Source organism: Peromyscus leucopus, chromosome 13 (assembly GCF_004664715.2).
Source record: "Peromyscus leucopus breed LL Stock chromosome 13, UCI_PerLeu_2.1, whole genome shotgun sequence".
NCBI classification, from domain to species: domain Eukaryota; kingdom Metazoa; phylum Chordata; class Mammalia; order Rodentia; family Cricetidae; genus Peromyscus; species Peromyscus leucopus.
This window is the reverse complement of record NC_051074.1, coordinates 22,512,235-22,534,315: the sequence shown is the minus strand read 5'-3', so window position 1 is coordinate 22,534,315 and position 22,081 is coordinate 22,512,235. Positions and strand designations below refer to the sequence as shown.

At 41.7% G+C, this 22,081-nt stretch overlaps 1 pseudogene; it reads left to right on the top strand.

Annotated features, from left to right (window-relative positions):
• Positions 1 to 18,236: 18,236 nt before the first annotated feature.
• Positions 18,237 to 19,371, top strand: LOC114710683 (annotated as a pseudogene).
• The last annotated feature ends 2,710 nt before the right edge of the window (positions 19,372 to 22,081 follow it).

The following is a 22,081-nucleotide window of genomic DNA, read 5'->3' as shown; positions in this document are numbered from 1 at the left end:
TGGCTGGAAGAGATGAGTCACTTGGAAGTGAGCCTTAGGCTTTCTAGACTGTCCCGCTTCCTGTTCACTGTCTGCTTCCGGAATGCAAATGAAATATGTTGCGGTCAGCCGACCTCCGACTCCTTCCACCGTCTCCTACCGCTGTCTCTTCCCTCCACTGCCTTGTCTTCCCGGGGTGGATTTTATCTCTCTGAAAGCCCGAGGTTTCTCCTTGAGTTGCTTTTGTCAGGGTATTTATCACACAAGAAAGAATACAGCCTGACCCCTCCTCTCTCCAGCGTCAGCTCTATTGAGCAGCTCTTCTAACAAACGAGACAAAGTCCAATGAGCATGCTTGCCGTCAAAGGCACGGACGTGATAAGACCCTGTGGCAGGCAGCCTGCCTGATCGCCCTGCTTGCCCTGATCGCCTATGAAGCCAGATGCCTTGACGAACACCCTTTTGGAGAACCCCACTGATAAGAACTAAGATCTCCAACCAGCAACAATGTGGAATTAAGACATTTGGCTGAATGTCTCCTAAATGGCCATATATTAAAAGCTCAGTCCCCACACCATGTCACTTGAGGGGGAAAGTAGAACCTTTAAGAAGTGAAGCCCAGCAGGAAATCTGATTGCTGAGGGCATGCCTTCCAAGGGGATGTTAGGGCATGATCACCCTCCTCTTCCCTGACATTTTGGCCATTGCTGTATGCTCTCCATCCACTACAGTGTGCGACTTTGCTATAGATCCACGGGCTACAGGGATAACCAACCATGGATAAAAACCTCCATAAGTATAATTCATGTATTCATTAGAAATTGATGTGGTTGGATTGGTGAGAAGATTCAGTGGATAAAAGCACTTGTCACACAAGCCTAATGACCTGAGTTTACTCCTCAGAAACCAGGGCGGAAGGGGAAAACCAACTCCTGAACGTTCATTTGTCCCCATATGCACATTGCAGCATTCTCTCTTTCTCCCTCCCTCCTTTCCTCCCTCCCTCTCTTCCTCCCTCCCTCCCTCCCTCCCTCTCTCTCTCTCTCTCACTCACATACACACACACATATATACACATACCACATATAAATTTATTAAAAATAAAATATTTTACTCAGCTTTCTCTCATTGTACAAGCATGTCTAAAATCATCAATTTGAAAAGAAGAAAGGTTTATTTCAGCTCACAGTTTCGGAGGTTTGAGTACATCTCAACTAGTCCAGTTGCCTTTGGACCTATGGCCAGTGCTGTCCATCAAGGTGGGAGCAAATACTAGGCGGAAGTGACCTACCTTATGGTAGCCAGGAAATACAGGGGAAGGAAATCCTCGAGTCCAAATATTCCCTGAAAGGTTATGCCCTCCATTACCTCTCTTCCTTCCATCAGCTCCACCACCTCTTAATGTCACCAACACATGGGCCTTTGCAGGGTCAAGTTACAGTGGATGATCATCTCGAGTATCTCCTATAGGAATGTAAAGCTGTCTACATAAGGCCTTCCTCAAATTTCACTAGATAAATGCTGGAAGGCAAATTTCATAGCTCCAAGCCAAGTCCCCACATACACCTTGACTAGGACACCAGAACAACAAAGGTCCAGATCCACCCACCTAGTCTGCTCTCAGATTATCAACCATAGTGGACGGTGTGAGAAAATAAATGCTGTTCATCTTAAATGACTAAGTTTTGTGACATGATGATGTGGGTGCCATCTTTTTAGATCCTTACTTTTATTCTTACACATTCCCAATGCTGCATCCTTTACACTGTGTCTGGGATTTCAATAACTCTATGAGTTTAGTGGCTGATGTTCTTACCCCAGACTTAAGCTCCAATTCTGATATTCATTAGAAGCTTCTAGAAAGAGGGACTTCCAACCTAGAAATTTGAAACTGTAGCCCAACCTCTTCTACCCAGAAGGATTCATGTCAAAAATGTTGGGTTTAAGAGGTCATTGAGCTGGCACATAACTGAACATTTATTTTTTCAGCATTCTGAATTTATCTGGCTCTGCCTTAGAGAAATAGTAGTTTTCCATTTTCATTGCTAATGGATTTCTTAGTGCCTGAGGGAAATCTGTGCATGTGAGGAAATGCTTGCTACTAATTACAACTTTGGCAGTGTCCCAATTATTAATCTTAAGAATTTATTAGATAATTAGAAATCTTTTAAATATTATATAATCGATGTTGCCCTAAATATTTACAATTACTAACAACTGGTAGGTAAAAAAAATTATGACTTTGCAAAATAAATTTTCCCCAATCAATATAAACCCCAATTACAAAACTTAACCTGGTACTCTCAGACATTTAATTAAAATCTAAATATTAACATCGCAATTCCCTTCAGTATTCTAATACCTTAAAATGCTAAGTTTCCCACAAAAGAAGCTACAAACTTGCGAATGCCCTCACACCATAAGTGGGTGTGATGATGTGGGTGCCATCATTTTTGTTTCATTGTTGCTGTTGTGTTGTTTGGGGTTTGTTTGTTTTTTTCTTTTATTGAAAATAGATTTTTTTTTCTCATAAATATCCTGATTACAATTTTCCTCCCTCTGTTCCTTCCAGTTCCTCCCCTCACACATACCCTTCCATTAGAAAACAAACAGGCTTCTCGAGGATAATAATAAAATATAATAAGATAAAACTAAACTAACACATCAGAATTGGACAAAAGAAACAGAAGGGAGAAAGCTCAAGGCAAAAGAAACATTGATGCAGAGACCTGAGCTTTCTAAAACTCAGGAATCCCATAAAATCACTAAATTAGAAGTCATACTATGTATGCAAAAGAGAGATTAAAAAAACAAATAAATTAAATCAAAATTAAAATAAATAAGAAGAAGCTGCCCTCACATGACATTACGAGACAAGGAACTTCCAGAGATGACACTGAGTTCATTTTCCATTGCCCATCTCCTGCTGGGCATACAGCCTACCCTTAAGAGTAATTTGTTTCCCCAGTGAGACTCCCTTAGAGAAAATTCAATATTCATTTGCAAGTGTTTATCATTTAGAAATAGTTTCTGAGTTAGGGATGGGGAGGATATGTTCACTTCTCCTTTCATCTCTAGAACCCCATTTGATATAGACCCATGCAGGCCCTGTTCAATGAACTACTGTTCATTGACTTAACAACTAATATCCATATGTAAGCAACATACACCATATTTGTCTTTCTGGGCCCAGGTTTTACCTCACTCAGGATGATTTTTTTCTAGTTCAATCTATCTGTGAATTTCATGATTTCATTTTTTAACAGTTAAGTAATGTTCCATTGTATAAATGTATCACATTTTATCTGCTCATCAGTTGAGGGACATCTAGGCTATTCCCATATTCTGGCTATGATGAACAGAGCAGTAATGAACATGGTTGAGCAAGTGTCTCTGGTAGTATGAAGCATCCTTGAGTATATGCCCAGGAGTGATATAGCTGGATCTTGAGTTAATCAATTTCCATCTTCCTGAGGAACTGCCACATTAAATTCCATAGTAGCTGAACAAGTTTGCACTAGCAAACTGGTTGAGAAAACATGATCCATACCTCTGCTGCATCCAAGAAACACATCTTAGCATCAAGGATAGATATCACCTAAGGGTAACATTGCATGGGGAAAGATATTCCAAGCAATATCATAAATCAAATGTACCTAATAGAAATCTACAGAACATTCCACCCAAACACTTGAGAATACACTTTCTCCTTGGCATCCCATGGAACTTTCTCCAAAATTGACCACATATTAAGACACAAAGCAAATCTCAACAGATGTAAGAACGTCGAAATACCATGCTGCATTCTATCTGATCACCATGGATTAAAGTTGGATATCAACAACAGAAAGTATACAAGCTCATAGAGACTGAACAGCTCGCTACTGAATAAGAATTGTGCCAAGACAGAAATCAAAAAGAAAATTAAAAGCCTGACAGAATTGAATGGAGATGACAACTCAACATAACCAAAAATTATGGGAAACAACAAAGGCCATTCTAAGAGGACAGTTTATAGCATTAAATGCCTACATTTAAAAAAAGAAAGACCTAGAGAGCTCTCATATCAGTAACATAGTAACACACCTGAGAAACTGATAAATCAACAATATTTACAAACTCTTAGCCAAATTAACCAAAAAGTGGATAGAGAATATCCAATTGATATAAAATTAAAGATAAAAATGGGAGACATCACAGTGAACACCAAGGAAATTGAAAGAAACATAAGGATGTATTTTAAAAATCTGTACTCCACCAAACTGTAGAGCCTAAAAGAAATGAACAAATTCCTTGATTTATATAACCTCCTGAAGTTAAATCAAGACAGAGTAAACAATTTAAACAGACCCATGACCTCTAGTAAAATAAAAGCAACAGTTAAACCAACAACAGCAAAAATCCCAGGACAAAGTGGATTCAGCAAAGAATTCTACAAGACTTTCAGAGAACTAACACCAATACTCTGCAAATTATTCTGCAACATAGAAGCTGAAGGAACATTTCTAAATGTTTTACAAAGCCGTTATTACCTTGATACCAAAACCACACAAAGACCCAGCAACAACCACAACAACAATAGACCATGAGTGTAGATCCAGAAATTATTAATAAAATATTTGCAATCCAAATTCAAAAATATGTAAAAAAGTTTATCCATCATTATCAAGTCTTTATCCCAAAGATGCACAGATAGTTCAATATACATAAATCATAAACATAATCCATAATATAAACAGATTGAAAGACATAATCATCTCATTATATGCAGAAAAGGTCTTTGACAAAATCCAATATCCCATCATAATAAAAGTCCTGGAGAGACTAGGGATCAAAGGGACATGCCTTGATGAATAAAGGCAGTTTACAGAAAGCCCATGGGTAACATCATCCTAAATGAAGAGAAACTCAAAACAACTCTGCTAAAATTAGGAACAAGACAGTAATGTCCACTCTCTCCATATCTATTCAATATAGTGCTTGAAGTCTTGTCTAGAGCAATAAGACAACTAAAGGAGTCAAGGGGACACAAATGAATAAGTCAAAGTATCCTTATTTACGAATAATATGATTTTAAACACAAAAGACCCTAAAGAGTGCACTAGGAAACTTTGACAGCTTCAATAAACAATTTCAATAAAGTAGCAGAATTCAAACTTAACATACACAAAAAAATCAGTACCATTCCTATATACAGATGACAAGCAACTAAGAAAGAAATCAGGGAAACAGTACCTTTTAAAATAGCCTCAAAAATTTTTGAGATAACTCTAGCCAAGCAAGTGACAGACTTGTGTAATGAAACTATAGGGCATTGAAGAAACTATCAAGAGATGGAAAGATCTCCTCTGCTCATGTATCAGACAGATCAAGGTTGTAACAATGGCCATCCTACCTAAAGCAATATACAGATTCAGTGCAATCTGCACACAAGTGCCAACACAATTCTTCACAGAAATTGAAGAAAACAATCTCCAACTTCATGTGGAAACAGAATAAGGGCAGTAGTGATGCATATCTTTATTTCCAGCACTCGAAAGGAAAGTGGACCTCTGTGAATTTGAGGCCAGGCTGGTCTATAGAGCAAATCCCAGGACAGCCAGGACTACACAAAGAAACCCTGTCTTGAAATTTAAAAACAAAACCAAAAATACAATAAAAACCAGGATAGCTTAAACAATCCTGAGTAATAAAAGAACTGCTGGAGATATCACTATTCCCGATTTCAAGATGTACTTCTGAGATATAGTAATAAAAACAGCATGGTGTTGGCATTGAAACAGATACATTGATCAGTGGAATCAAATTGAAGACCCAGACATTAGCCTACACACTTACAGGTACCTGATATTTTACAAAGCCAGAAATATAAACTGTAGGAAAAACATCTTCAACAAATTGGTGCTGATCAAACTGAATGTCCACATGTAGAAGTATGCAAACATTTATCACCATGAACAAAACTCAACTCCAAATGAATCAAGGATCTCAACATAAGGCCAGACACACTGAATCTGATAGAAGAAAGTGGGGAATAGGATTAAACTCTGGCACAGGAAGGACTTTCTGAGCAGAACACTATACCATAGGCCCTAAAATCAACAATTAATTCATGGAATTTAATGAAACTGCAAAGCAAAGGACATCATCAAGATGGCAGCCTGCATAATGGGAAAAAATCCTTAGCAATTATACAGCTTAGAAAGGGTTATTATCTGAAATATATATAAAACTAAAATAACATCAATAAAACATAGTCCAACTAAAAATGGGGTGTAGAGCTAAATAAACAATTCTCAAAAGATGAAAAACAAATGATTGAGAAACAAAGAAATATTCAATATCCATGGCTATCAGGAAAATGCAAATTAAAACTTTTTTGAAATTTCATCTTACCCTAGTCAAGTTCAATAAAGCAAGTTAAAAAACAAACAAACAAAGGACAGCTCATGCTGGCAAGGATGTGGGGGGATTGCTGTTGGGAGCACACTTGTACAGCCACTGTGGAAATTAGTGTGGCAGTTCCTCAGGGACTGGGAGTAGATCTACCTCGAGATCCATTTATACCACTCCTGTGCATATACCCAAAGGACTCTACATCTCACTAAAAGATACTTGCTCATCCGTGTTCATTGCTGCTCTATTCATAATAACCAAGAACTGGAGACAGCGCAGATGTCCATCAACTGATTAATTAATGAATAACAAAAATATGGTACATTTACACAATGAAATATATTCAGCTGTTAAGAAACATGAAATTTGCAGGAAAATGGATGGAGCTAGAAACAATGATCCTGAGTGAGGTAACCCAGACTCAAAAAGACAAACATTGGATGTGTTCTCTTACATGTAGGTGTTACCTTTTAAACTAGTGATATGTGTGCTACAATCCAAATAATCACAGAGGTTAGGTGGCTAGCAAGACACCAGGGGGAGGAAGAGCTCCTCCAAGGAAGGGGAAATGGCATGTAGATATATAGAGATATATATAAAGAGATAAAGAAGAAACTAGAATAGAGGAATTCAATCAGAAGGGGGATGTGAGGCAGGAATATGGGGAGGAACAGTGAATGCTAAATGTCTTTTGAAAAACTATATGGAAACTTACTAATGTAGAAGCTTCCCACAATATATACATATGTGAAAGGAATCTAAGTGGCATCATCATATGATGGGAGAGAGTGCCCCAACTAGACATCTACGGCCAGGAATGGGCTATCTCTTGCTGAGCCAAAAGGGTCCCATTGACTCCTACACATAGTAGGCTATTGCCAAGGCTAGTAGTTACTTCCACAACCTGATGGTAATGCTTATTGATGAAGACACCAGTTCCTTATGTCATCAGGCACAGAGAAATAAGCTCATGCCCAGCTAGAAGCTTCACCCCTACTGACTAGCATCTGAGGTGCTGGAAGGTGCTCTGTACACTACCAGAGGAGAAGAGCAATCATCAATATTACCCAACTACAAGCCCTACAATCTACAACAGGGACCTGCCTGCAAGATACACTGTTCTAATAGTAGCACAAATGTTATGGGCTAACCAACAAGTTGTTTATTGGATTAGGGGCTCGTTCCATGAGCTGGAACTCATACCTGACATTGGTCAAGTGGCAAGAACCTAAGACAAATAATAACTCATGGGCCTAGGAGAAAAGCTGGTAGTATTAAGTTGCTAAAGAAACATAGCAATAAAATGACTCCTAATGACATACTGTCATCCCCATACATCACTACCTCATCAGAGACGTGTCTTCTTGCAGTAGATGGGGATTAACACAGAGACGCACACTTGGACAATGTAAAGGCAGTGAGAGACTTTGGAGCACTCATTCCTAAATGGGATGTCTTCATCAAACTCCTCACCTCAGAGCTCAGCGATCTATGCAGAAGAGGAGGCAGAAAGCTTGTAGGAGCCAGAGAGGATGGATGACTCCAAGGAAACAGTATATCTCAGACACAGCAGGACTGATGCCCCTATTAATTCACAGAGGCTGTGAAAGCACATACAAGACCTGCAGATGTTCAAAGCAGACAAAATCCAAGCACTAAGAAGGGGAAATAGGCATGGCCGCATCCTTAACCAATAAGTGATTTGTAGTTGGGTTCCTGCTGGGATCGGTCTGAGGCTTTCGGCCCTCAATTCCCCTCTGTACAGGACTATGTGGATTTGGGGCTATAAAATTCCTGTGCAGAATCTGAAGTGGGGGTTACCTTAGTGTGGGTTCCTGTCCTTTAGCAGCATGAAGAGATGCCATGGTGACAGAACATTAACAGGAGATTTCTGTGTGAGCCTCTAAGTCCTTTGGTCCAGCTCTGGATCCTTCTGCCTCATCACAGGAGCCCAGATGCACACTGTCATCCAGTGGAGTTCAGAGGGTCACATCCTTCAAGAATCACATGAGTGGGCAGCATAGTGACCACCAGCCCTAAACTGCCAGGATGACCATTCTCGTGATGTCCTCCCATCCTCTGGAGCCTTCTCTCCCATGTCTCCTCTTCGCTTTGGAAGAACACCAGGGAAACTTTAGCACGGAAGGCAAGCAGGTCCTTCTCTGATCATGCCTTGAATTTCCAGATTTTTAAACTGTGCTGATGCTGAGCTGGAGCCAAGTAAAAATCCCAGGATGATGGAACCGTTACAATATGTCTGTTTCCTGTGCTAGTGAGAAGATAGACGAGAACTGTGTGACCCCCACAACGTTTCCTGCAAGAGAAAAGGTGCAGGTCTCTTGGCTATCCCTAGTTCTAGAAATCTAAATGCAACATTTAGGTGATGGGGTACTCCTCAGATGCCTCATCTTGATTGCTTATCAGATGCACTTGGCAAACAAGACAGTAGTTCCCTCTGCCTTCCCTTCCTGTAAAAGAATGTTGGAGGCCCCAGTACATTGGAGGGCCCTATACGCTGGAGGGCCGTGTATGTCATAGGCCTCTGATGCCTCCTATCAAGTGGAAACAAAAGTAAACTAGCTATCACCACTAGGAATCACCTCCTTGACTCAGTTTCCTCCTCTGTCTGAGGCATGTTATCCCTGTTTATCAAACAAGGGTTTGACCTAACAAGAGGTAGAGAAAGTTAAGAGCTACATGAGCATAAAACATAGCCGTGACGGATATCCGATATAAGAAATTCTACCTCCTGAAAGGTTTCCACATGGATAAAGTAGATCTCATGATAAAGGAGATGTTACTATAACTACAGTGGTAGGCACTTGGAGAAACACTGCCTGCCTGTGTTGTGCCTGGGCAGGGATCTAGCAAAGACTCCTGGCTCCTCCGGCTGTTTCTGTGGACCCTTGGATGCCAGCTGGGCCCTGTAAACAAAGATAACACCACATCCTGGGCCCCAGTGCTACACTTAGCTGGCCAGGGAGGCTCTCTCCTGCTTCATTAAAGCCATGTTAAGATGCCTTTCACCCCTCTATGTTATTATAAGTAACAGAATGAGCATGTAATTACCACCTCTGCCTCAATCTGGAATAGTTCGGAAAGCTGCCCCTGGCTCTCAGCATTGGAAAGAGAAAGAACCTGAGCTGGTAGGTTCAGTGACTCCCCTAAGGTCATGACACTACATGGGGCCACGCAGAGCTTGAATTCAGACCAGCTCACCCATTGCTTCCTTGGCTCACAGTGAAGTTTAGGATCTAAAGCCACCTTCCAGGTCCTGACAGCCACCACCTCAGCACATCCAAGTGTGACCTGGGACAGCCTCTCTGGTCTGCATCTTAATTTACTATGGCTATAACAAAATGCCTGAAGTTAAGACATTTTCGATGAAAATGAGGGGGAAGCATTGGGAGGGAGGGAGGAAGGGAGGGAGAGGAGAGAAGGTTATCCAGTTTCTTTGGGTCAGGGTCTCCCACTGGCCTGCACTTATCAGTTAGGTAAGGACAGCTGAACTGCTGACCCTAGAGATCATCTCTGTCTCTGCCTCCCCAGCTCGGGGATTACACATGTACACCACCTGCTCTAGGGTGCTGTCTGTTGCTGAGAGAACATACCGACCAAAAGCATCACGAGTGTCTTAGTCACTGTTCTCATACTGTGAAGAGACACCATGACCAAGACAACTCTTAGAAAAGAAGTCACTTAACTGGAGCCTTGCTTACAGTTTCAGAGGGTCCTACCATGGTCATCATGAAGCAGACAGGCATGGTGCTGGAGCAGCAGCTGAGAGCTTTACATCCTGATTCCCAAGCAGCAAGCGGAGAGACACTGGGCCTAGCTTGGCCTTTTGAAACCTCAAAGCCACCACCGCCACCACCGCCACCACCACCACCACCGCCGCCGCCACCACCCTGTGACACTCCTCCTTCAGCAATGACATACATACTGTAACAAGACCACACTTCCTAATACTTCTCCATGGTGACTAAGCATTCAACTATATGAGCCTATGAGGGCCATTCTTTTTTATGTGTTTTTTTTTTTTTTCAAGACAGGGTTTCTCTGTGTAGTTTTGGTGCCTGTCCTGACTCTTGCTGTGTAGACCAGGCTGGCCTCGAACTCACAGAGATCTGCCTGGCTCTGCCTCAGGAGTGCCGAGATTAAAGGTGTGTGCCACCACTACTACCCGGCTTCAGGGCCATTCTTATTCAAACTACCACATCAAGGGAGGAAAGAGTTCATGTCAATTTATAGGTTCCCTTCATTGAGAGAAGCCAGGACAAAAGCCCAAGCTAGGAAACTGGAGGCAGGAACCGAAGCAGAAGGCATGGAGAAGTGCTGCTTATTAGCTTGCTCAGCTACCTCCTTACACAACTCAGGCCCACCTACCCAGGGATGGCATCACCCATGGTATGCAGGGCCCTTCTACATCTATTACCAATCAAGAAAAAGAGTCCACAGACATGGCCACAGACCAATCTAATAGAGGCAATTCTTCAGCTGGGGTTTCAACTTCCTAGGTGTTGACAATGAAGGTTGGCCATCACACCGCCATACCTGGCATTCCATATGGGGTCAGAGGATTAGTCACGGGTCCTTAGCTTACAAGACAGGTGCTCTTCCGAGCCTCTTGACCCTAGACTTGATGAAGCTAGGCTTGGGGAAATGGTTCTTGTGCCTGGCAAGTCCAAATTGGACAATTTCAGCATCCTGTTGAAGGGACCCTGGCTGCATGGCCACAAAGCAGAAAAATGGAAAGAAACTTGGCAGGGCACGGGAAGGACCAGGCACATGGAGGCCTCACTTCAGAACCTCAGTATTCCACCTCAACTCCCTGCCTGTCGACTCTCTCTGAATTTCATTCTGGTGAGACTGGGTGTATTCAGAGCAGTGTGGCTGGAGATAATACGGTCTAACTCTGTAGTAATCTCCCTGCCTTGCTCAGTTGGAATCCACTCACGAAGCTCACACATTCCACAAGACCAGCATTAGTCTCTTACAGGAGCTCTGCCCCTGAAGAACCTCCACCTGGGCTGCACCTCTTCAAGGGGCTCCTACCTCAATACTGCCACACTGGTGGCCAAGCTTCCAGCACACAGACCTCTGGAGGACACACCCAAACTATCCCCACTCGATAGCAGGACCTCTTGGGGGACAGGTGACTGCTGAGGCCAGAGGGCAGTTCATGTCCCTTCAAGTGATTCCAGCAGGGTCCCTGACCACAGAAACAGCAGGTCAGGCATAGGGAGTTCATATCTTCCATAGAGCTCTCCCGTGTGGTCAGGCCACTGTTAGGACCCTAGCCAGTAGATCAGCATTGTGGCTCTATTAGGGGCCTTTATAACTTGTCTGGTAAAAGAATGAGCCATTTTAGGGGGCAAGTGTGGAGTTCTGTTCCCTCCAGGATATGCACCTGACCAAATAGCTCCTAGCTGGTGACCGAAACCTTCCTTAGGCCAAGGAAGTTTCCTTAGAGCTAGAAACCCATCACACTCTGTGTGTGTGTGTGTGTGTGTGCGCGCGCGCGCACGCGCGCGCGCATCTAAGGCAGAAGGTTCAGTGATCTGCTCTTCCAGTAACTTAATGAAAGGTCTGAGCCCATCCGTCTAAAGTCTCTTGCTCTCCCTCAAGCTAACTCTATGTCTCTATTTCATAATATACCAATTTGTCGGTCATTAGCCTCACGTTAAAGTGTGTACATTAGTTAAATATAATTCACCTCTTTCTGATCCTATTAGCTGATAAAAAAGCATTAGCAAATTGTCACACGTTTAAATGACCGTGTAATAGGTATTGGTTTTAATTGCCGGTGCCTAAGTGGCCATTATAACAACGTGTTTTGCTTCATAAGTCAGGTAGCCCCTCATTCTCTGAGGAGGGGAGTTTGAGACTCGGCTGCAGCAAGGATTAGACAGATGCTCATAGCCTGCTGGGAACAAGTACATGGGACTTCAGTATTTTGACAGTAACCTCAGGAGTCTCTGTTGTTGTTGTTAATGTTATAAAATAGTCATAACATAAAAATCACCCTATAACCATTTCAAGTGTACAATTCAGTGGCACAGAGATAGCCACACTGTTGTGTGACTATGCTACCTGAATCTGTCCCCTAGGATCTTCCCATCTTTGCCTACAGAAACATGTTACCTATTAAACAACTCATCCTTCTCACCCCAGCCTTGGAAATTGGTATCCCATGTTTTTTTTTTCTATGAATGTGATTCCTCTGGGTACCTCCTGCAGAGGCAGAGTATAATTTGGTCCTTCTGTGGCTGCCTTCACTTAGTGCATGTCTTCACGTCTAATGCACACAGTGGCAAGTCTCAGTATCCCCTTCCCTATTAAAGCTGAATAATATTCCTTCATATGTCTATGTAACAAGTTGTTTATCCATCCATCCACTCATGCACAGACACCCGATGGCTTCCACATTTTAGTGATGGCAAATAAGGCTGCTGTCGGCCTCCAAGTTTTAGTTTTGCTTTAGGTTGTAACTCTTTTATTTCTTCCCTTCTTATCTACAGATAGTTTACTCTCCTCAGGGATTGACATTAGATTTCACTGTGACCCCTCAATAATTCAGTTAGAAAGCCTATGCAAAAATGAGATCTGATATCAATATGAAAGACTAAATGTCCCAATGTCCTGTGCAGAAGATCACAATATCATTCACAGGAGGCTCACTAACCCACTTGAGAATCCAGGTTTGATCCTCTCCCATTTAAAAAAAAAAAAAATGTGTAAGCACCCACCCAAAGCTATTTTCAGCCTCCATGGGAATTCTTGAAACTTATCTTTACACTGTATGTTTAACTCTGTTCTAGATCATTCGCTTCTGCAAAACTTGAAAGTCAACCATTTTCCTCCCAGAGCATTGGTTAAAATTCATGAGTCCCTGATCACTTCTGGTTTGACAATACTGTACAGCTGTATGCCTCGACTTCACAGAACCTCCAAAGAACTGAGGTGCTCAGGAGCAGAGCATATGGTGCTCATGCCTCAACTTTACAGAACCTTCAAAGGACTGAGGTGCTCAGGAGCAGAGCATATGGTGCTCACTTGGTACATGGAGAAGAAACAGGAAGGGGAAAGAGAGGTGGGGACTTTCCCATCCTGTGCAAGAGTCATTTTCCAGTGTCTTTGTCTCTGATCGCCGGTGGCTTTAGCCAGGAACCAACCCTGACCTCCACTTTTACCCAAACCTCCTCCCACATTGCTGCATACCAATACATGTTCTGTGTTCCAGGCAGACCTTCTGTGCAGGGATATGCATTCCTTCCTTTCAGGAACACACACACACACACACACACACACACACACACACACACACACACACACACACGTGCACGCCAGATGAGGGCAGCAGTGCTGGGAACTGAGCTCAGGGCCTCTGTAACAACAACATTCACTCTTAAATTCTGAGCCGTGTCTCTAGCCAGTTCCCCCACCTGTGGTCATTTCAAGTCACGTTTTGAGGATGGTTGCTTCCTCTGACCTAGTGTGTTTTGTCTTCGAGGAGACTCATGGAAGACAGTGAAAAGCACAGGTTGTTCATAACTTTGAGATGGCCTCATTGGACTGAGAAAGAAATCCCAGAATTCTAATTTGAGGCTGATCATTCATAAAGCTGAATTCAGCATCAGGAAGAAAGGAAACTGAATCCCTAGGAAACGCTTTAGCAGTTTTTTGTCCTGGTACGGCTCAGTCACTGTGGGAAAAACAGACTCATGCTCTGAACTCAGAAGGGTTTCTCTATAGCTGGATAGAGGTGCCGAGTGGAGACATTTGGGGAATTGAGTAAGTGATAGGTCTCATCTGTTTGCCCAATGGATGTAAGCGTGAGAATCACAGAGTAAATCCATGCCTATGGAGCACTGAAGAGATATTTAAATAAATTGGAAAAAAAGGTTGTAGTGATGCAAACATACTGTGCTGCTTTATTGACTTTGTTTCTTACACAGTAACCTACAACCAAGTTTCCTCATTTTTGTGAAATATTTTTACTATGAGGTGTCAATTCCCAGATCACAGGTTTGATTTTCCATGTCACATGGGTGCCTGTGAGCCAGTACACTGTGTGTTTTCTGAATCCCTAGAAACACCTACCTCCAAGTCAGTCCCTGGTTCTCAGCCCTTTTACATTTTAATTCACCCCTTGAGATCTTTCTCCTCTAAATTGATTTCTCATTCTCTCCTTCCTCCATATTTTTGTTCTAAAAGTGGACCCATACATGTAATTCCAGCCTCCTTCCATCACACACTGCCAAGCAGGTGTGTCTACTTCAAGGTCTCCCATACCTAAGCATCTCTAAAATGGAGGGCAATCAGATACAGTGATTCAAAACAAGGCACAGATGAGATCTGCTATGCATTATGGACCCTCTTTTATTATAATGGCCTTCCTGCCATCCTTCCTAAGTGGGGTTTGGGTGAAATTGCCTGAATTGGGGTTTGATTTATTGGATTTCTTTACTTACTTATTTGTTTATTTTGAGATAAGTTCTCACCATGTAGCCCTAGCTAACCTGGAACTTGTAGCTATGTAGACCATATGGAAATATGTCTGCCTCTGCCTCTTGAGCTGGGATTAAAAGCATGTGAGGAAAAAGTCCAGCCCCTTCATTGACTTATTTTCAATCAAGTATCCTAGAACATGCTGCTGAGCTTAGTCCAATCACAATGAAGATCAACTCTTATCTCAGACCATTTTAAGAAGAGGAATTCCCTTTTTTCTTTGGTGAGGATGATATAATATCTATGAACTGACATCCTAAGAACCATGGACTACCAAGAAAGTTACTCTAGAAGAGGCTGACAAGGGAAGTTGAGAGAGAGGAGGAGGGAAGGATTGTGGGAAAACTTGATCCAGGGCCCCAGCCAAATACACCAAAACCATATTGTGCCTCACCATTTGAGCCACGAGATTATATTTACTCACACAAGTGTCAAGTGTCTTTTCTATAATTTTCAAACAAAAGCGTTCTAACTGACCCAGTATAAAAAGTACTTAACAAATAGAAGCTATTGTTGTCAGCTCAAGTGGTTAAAATGTGCACTGAAAGAGAGGGTGCCTCTGTCCCCTCATTCCTATTCTCTTGCCCTTTGTGTGTGTGTGTGTGTGTGTGTGTGTGTGTGTGTGTGTGTGTAGTTTACAAAACATGCAGTACTCAAATGAGCCTGTTTCCATAGAAACATGTAAAACCACTGTGCCATGCCCTAGGATTCTGCAGGCGATCCTCAACATATAAACCACAGCCCCACTTAGCCAACCATGATACATCCCGGTCCTACATCCAAAGCAACTACATTCAAAGGCAGAGCCCACTACTACAAAGTAGTAACTTCAAACTACATCTCTCCACTTTCCTCTCAACTGATCAAGTGAGAATGCTGTTGCTCTGCCATAGAGCCCACAGCCCCAGGGCTCTGCACAGACTCCACGCTAGCCACTCAGTGTCCTTCCTATGTGTACATTGGAAGCCTTTGGATTCCAAATCAGGAAGAACTCAGGCCGTGTCCAGCTTTCTGATGAGATGTGGCTTCCAGAAAATCAGAGGCCCAGGACCTACTTCCTAAGGCCTCCTTGCATGGCCTATCTTTTATGCTCAATGGAAAAAAGAAAGAGAACAGCCCATGGGCTTCACCTCTTACTGCTCAGGCTGTCCCAAGATGCTGAGGCAAGCTATAGTATGTGCCTGACCTAGATCCCAGGTATGTGTGAGTTTCCTCCAGTGCATTTCCAGATCCCTGAGTCACCAATCAGCTGGCTGGTGTCCATTCACTCTACCCAGACAGAAATTAATTTCTGTCTATTAATTCAGTATTAGAAACCTTTGCTATTGCCAAATTTTAATGACACCTCTGCCTCCCTGCACCACATTCAGTTATATGGTGGTAACTCACATCTTAAGAAACTGTGCAGTAGACTCCAACCACAGAATTTGATACCCAGACCTCTCACATCCTTACCAAACCCTCCAGATCTAGTCCCAGCACTACAACCAGTGCCCTGGCCTAGTCTGACCACTCTGCCTGTGCCACAGCCAGACTCCAGTCTTCTACCAGGACTGGCCCTACCTGCAACCACCACCAAGTCCTTTCCATGCTATTCCAACCAATCCACTCAGTGCCCAGACTTCCCAGGTCCTCCTTCAGGGTCTAGCCTGGTATGTCTCCCTGAAATCCCAGTCCATGCTTTGTCTGCAACCTGCAAGGTCTAGCCTGGGCCTGCCCAACAACCAGTGCACCTGCTTGGTGTGGACTCCCCTGCTTACACTGCAAAGGAGCTCTGGACTTCATCCAGGACCTACCTATCCCCAGTCCATAAGACCTTCCAAAGCCATATCCAACCTTTCTACCAAGCCAGGTCTACCCCAACACTCCAGCTTGGGACAGGAAGCACATTTTGCACATCTGACTTCATTCCAACCAAGACCCAAACCTCTAGACCCAAAGCACCCACATGATCTCTCCTCCACCCCAACCTGTTCTGTCCAGACCAGACTTAGAACAAAAAAAGTTCACATGCTCAGAACATATCACAAAAATGTCAATATGGGACATCAAGCCAATATCATCTCCCTAGAACCTACCGATGCTCTAGAAATGTTTGCTGATGAGAATTAACTAAATGAATACCAGCATGCAGAATTTAAAAAGAACAATCATAAATGTCATCAAAGAATTCAAGGAGTTTAAAGAAGACACAAAGAAACAGCTTAATGAGGTTAAGAAGAAAGGGCTTGAGGAGAATAAATGCCTGAGTGATGCCCAGGAAGACACAAACAAGGCTGATGGAAATGAACGCAATCCAGGACTTGAGAACAGAAATCAGTAAGGAGCTAGAAACATTAAAGATGAATTCAAGGTGGAATTGAAAAACCTAATAACTCAACTAGAAAACTCAAAGGAAAGCTGTAGAAATATGATGAATCAAACAGAAGATAGGATATCAGGACTCAAAGATAAAGTAGAGGCTCCAGATCAAAAAAGCAAGGGTTAGGAAAAAAATTTAAACACTGAAAAGGAACACAGAGAAAATGTGGAACACCACGAAACTACCAAACCTAACTCAAATTATAGGCATAGACAGGGGAGATGAATCTCAAGTTAATGGCATAGACTAGCTCTTCAAGATCATAGAAGAAAACTTCCCCAAAATAAAGGAAGACATACCCATAGAAATACAAGAAGTGCACAGAACAGCAGATAGACTAGAAAAGAAAATCCCCACAGCATATTATAGTTAAAGTGCTAAGTATATGTAACAAAGAACTTGTGTTGAAAATTATAAGAGGAAAAATTGCAAGTCACATATACAGGAAAACCCACCAGAATAACAGCTTATTTCTCTGTGGACACTTCGAAAGTCAGAAGAGCCTGAAGACTACATTCCACGTCCTTAAAGACTATAATAGACAAACTGGATTAATATACCCAGCAAAACTATCTGCCATGACTGAAGGAGAAAGAAAAACTTAAAACCTAAATAAAATACAGGAAGTGTTATTGTGGGTGAAGAGATGAACCAGCAAAGCAGAAGAAACTGTGGAGATGAATAGGAAGCTATAATTATAAAAATAAAGAGAAACACAAAAACAACAAAACAATGACCACAATTAACACACACATTTCAGTAATCATTTTAAATATTAGTAGCCTCAGTTGTCCAATCAAAAGACACAGAGTGACTGAGTGGATCAAGAAACAAAATCCATCTATCTACTGTCTATACGAAACACATTTGGGCTTTTAGCTGGTTAAGCTTCAGGCTTTCAAGCAGCAGTTCAGCTGAGAGCCATTGGGATGAGGTCTCAGAACCTTCCAGTCTGAGGAAACAGGATCAGCTGAGGAACTGTCGAGTCCAGATGTCAGAGCATTCCTTCAAATGGACAGCCCCTGGCACCAGTCCGATCCATCGGAAGATGAGGATGAAAGAAGTGCTCCGAAGCCACATTCTACCTCACAGAACATCAACCTGGGACCAACTGGAAATCCTCATGCTAAAACCAACTGACTTTGATTTTTTAAAAGTTATTGGAAAGGGCAGCTTCGGCAAGGTTCTTCTTGCAAAGCGGAAACTGGATGGAAAATTCTATGCTGTCAAAGTGCTACAGAAAAAAATAGTTCTCAGCAGAAAAGAGCTGTTTTTCCACTTACAAAAAGAATGGTCTTTTCCTGAACACAGAGCGAGGTTCTATGCTGCTGAAATCGCCAGCGCCTTGGGTTACCTGCACTCCATCAAAATAGTGTACAGAGACTTGAAGCCAGAAAATATTCTTTTGGATTCAATGGGGCATGTTGTCTTAACAGATTTTGGGCTTTGCAAAGAAGGAATTGCTATTTCCGATACCACCACAACCTTTTGTGGACACCAGAGTACCTTGCACCTGAAGTGACTAGAAAACAGCCCTATGACAACACCGTGGATTGGTGGTGCCTGGGAGCTGTTCTCTATGAAATGCTGTATGGACTGCCTCCTTTTTACTGCCGGGATGTTGCTGAAATGTATGATAATATTCTTCATAAGCCCCTGAACTTGAGGCCAGGCGTGAGCCTCACAGCGTGGTCCATTCTGGAAGAACTCCTAGAAAAAAACAGGCAGAATTGACTTGGTGCCAAAGAAGACTTTCTTGAAATCCAGAATCATCCCTTTTTTGAATCACTCAGCTGGACTGACCTTGTACAAAAAAAGATCCCACCACCATTTAATCCTAATGTGGCCGGACCAGGTGATATCAGGAACTTCGACACAGTCTTCACGGAAGAAGCGGTTCCCTATTCTGCGTGTGTGTCTTCTGACTATTCGATAGTGAATGCCAGTGTTCTGGAGGCAGACGATGCATTTGTTGGTTTTTCTTACGCCCCTCCTTCAGAAGACTTATTTTTGTGAGCAGTTTGACATTCAGAAACCATTGGACAAATAAATTCAAGCCTGCGGAGGAGACAGAAACGCCAATTTGTGTGAATATATTCAACTATGTATAACAGTGCCTCATTTTTACAATAAATGTTAAAAACTATGAAATATGTGTTTTCTGCTGTAAGCCAGAAATAGGGCATTTCAAAGAGCTGAGTTTTGAACTGAACTTTGTATTCTTGTTTATTAAGCTTATTTTTAAACAAAAATTTAAAGCTATTATTCTTAGCATTAACCTATTTTTAAAGATAACTTTTTGCTATTGACTGTTTTTTCCCTGCTAAGTTTACACTAACACATCCAAGATAGACTGTTTTTAATAGTCTGTTACAGTTAAGTAAGATGTAGTAAGATCTCTACAATTCTATGACTTTTATCATAGCAGAACTATGCAAATGGTACCTGACAGTTTAAGATGAAACCCTATCTTCCCATGATAAGTCATTCTCTGAAATTTGCTTTTTGTTAGGATTCAAATGCAAAAGCAGAAGAAACTCCCTGGCTGCTAGTGAACAGTAATAGGCTACTCACCTGCAGCCCCTGTAAGAAAAAACAAAAAGAAATCCTTTGCTTTTGGAATACTTGGTTCTCATCCGTGCATCATTTTTCTTCTAGAGGAAAAGACAATATTTAATGGCTAGAAAGTTCTAGAATTCCCAAGGAACTGAGAAGTAATAAAATGCTACCAGATATTTTTAGTGGTGCCAAAAATAAATGTCTCTTGTCATATATTTATATTATAAATGTTTTCTATTTATGTTCCTTTTGACTCTTTAGGTTTAGTAGACTGTTGAGTAGGTCTCAACCTTGGTGTCTGTTTTTGCAAATAGCTATTTCAAAACTGCCTTCCTAATCGAGTTTTTAAAATGACAGGAAAAAAAGTAATTTTCTATCATGTTTACCTAATTGTGAATTAAAAAGTAAACTAGCAAATCTGGGTCGGTGTAAATGTCTGTCACCTCCTACACTGTAACGAAAGGTAACAGTGACTTAGCAGATACATGTTCGGTATTACTCATTTGGTAGTGACAGGGATCAGACAAACACGAGGTCTCATGAAGGCTGATGAAGAGTTTTCGCTATGTCTGAAGTCCACACCTGCCTCTGGATCCTCATACATCTTAGAAATAGCACCGAAAAGAGACCATAAAAATCACATGTCATCTAACATCTCCATCTGTAATGGTAAAGGATGTTAGGTACAGAGAAATTATTTAAAAGGGGGTGCTCAGCTTGGGAAGCCCGTTCCTGGAGGACAGTCTTTTGGGTCCTTTAGGAAACAGTGTCATGAGCTTAGCTGCCCTAAGAACAAACTTCCCTTACATGTGTTATCTTGATAAAGAGATGACAGAAACATTTCTCACCTTTGGCTTAACTATGTTCAGCCGATTTGGGCTAGGCGGTGCTTGGCTTTGACTTTGATGGGTGGTATATCCATGCAGGACACTGAACCTTCCTACACTGTATATACTTGATTTGGGGGCACTTCTGTAAGCTCTACTTTAATACAGAGGTTTTTGTTGATTATAAATCAAGACAAAAATTGTACATGTATGATTTTTTATTCAGATATCCCTTAATTGCCAAAAATTAAAGTGCAATATTGTATTTTTAAGAACAAGTTTTAGACTTTTGATGTTTCTTGGATCACAAGAAATACAGATCTATGTAGCATAATAAAATTATCAGAAAGATTAATGATTAAAAAAAAGAAACACATTTGATCTTTAAAGATAGGGGACTACCTCAGAGTAACAGGATGGACAAACGGACTTGAGCCAAATAGGACCAGGAAGGATGCAGACGTCACTATCATAATGACTAACAAAATAAACTTCAAATTATAACTACTCAGAAGAGACAATGAAGGACACTTCTTTCTAATCAAGGAAACAGATAACCAAGAAGACAGTACTACCCTAAACATACAGGCATCAAACTCTAGGGTACCCAATTTCACTTTTTTAAATATACTACTGGATTTAAAGACACAGATTACCATCAATCCATTAATCGTAAATGATTTCAGTGCCCTACTTTCTCTAATAGACAGGTCATCTGAACAAAAAAAATTGACAGAAAAATATCAGAATTAATTGACATAACACATCAAATGGGCTTAAGAGACTATTTCACCCAAACCTCATGTCTTAGTAAGTGTTCTATTGCTGTGAAGAGACACCATGACCATGGCAACACTTATAAAGGAAAGCATATAGTCAGGGCTGGCTTACATTTCAGAGGTTTAGTTCATTATCATCACAGTGGGAAGCATGGCAGCATACAGGCAGACATGGTGCTGGTGAAGGAGCTCAGAGTTCAACATGCAGATCCACAGGACACAGGAAGAGACACTGGGCCTGGCTTGAGCTTCTGAAACCTCAAAGCACATCCCAGTGACTCACTTCCTCCAACAAGGCCACACCTACTCCAGCAAGGCCTCACACCTGCTAATAGTGCCACTCCCTGGTGACCAAGCATTCAGATCTCTAAGCCTATGGGACCATTCTTATTCAAACCACCACACACCAAAATGAACATTCTACTCAACAGCAAACAGAAGCTTATCTAAAAGAGACCACATCCTGGGACACAAAACAAATTTTAAAAGATTAAAATTACTCCTTGTATCCTATCCATCCACAAAGTAATAAAACTTAAAAACTGACAGAAAAAAAAAAAAACTTTAGTAAATGTGCAAACTTATGGAGAATAATCAACTTGTTACTGAATGGTGATTGGGTCAACGAAAAAGTAAAGAAAGAAATAAAAATCTTCCTAGAACTAAAT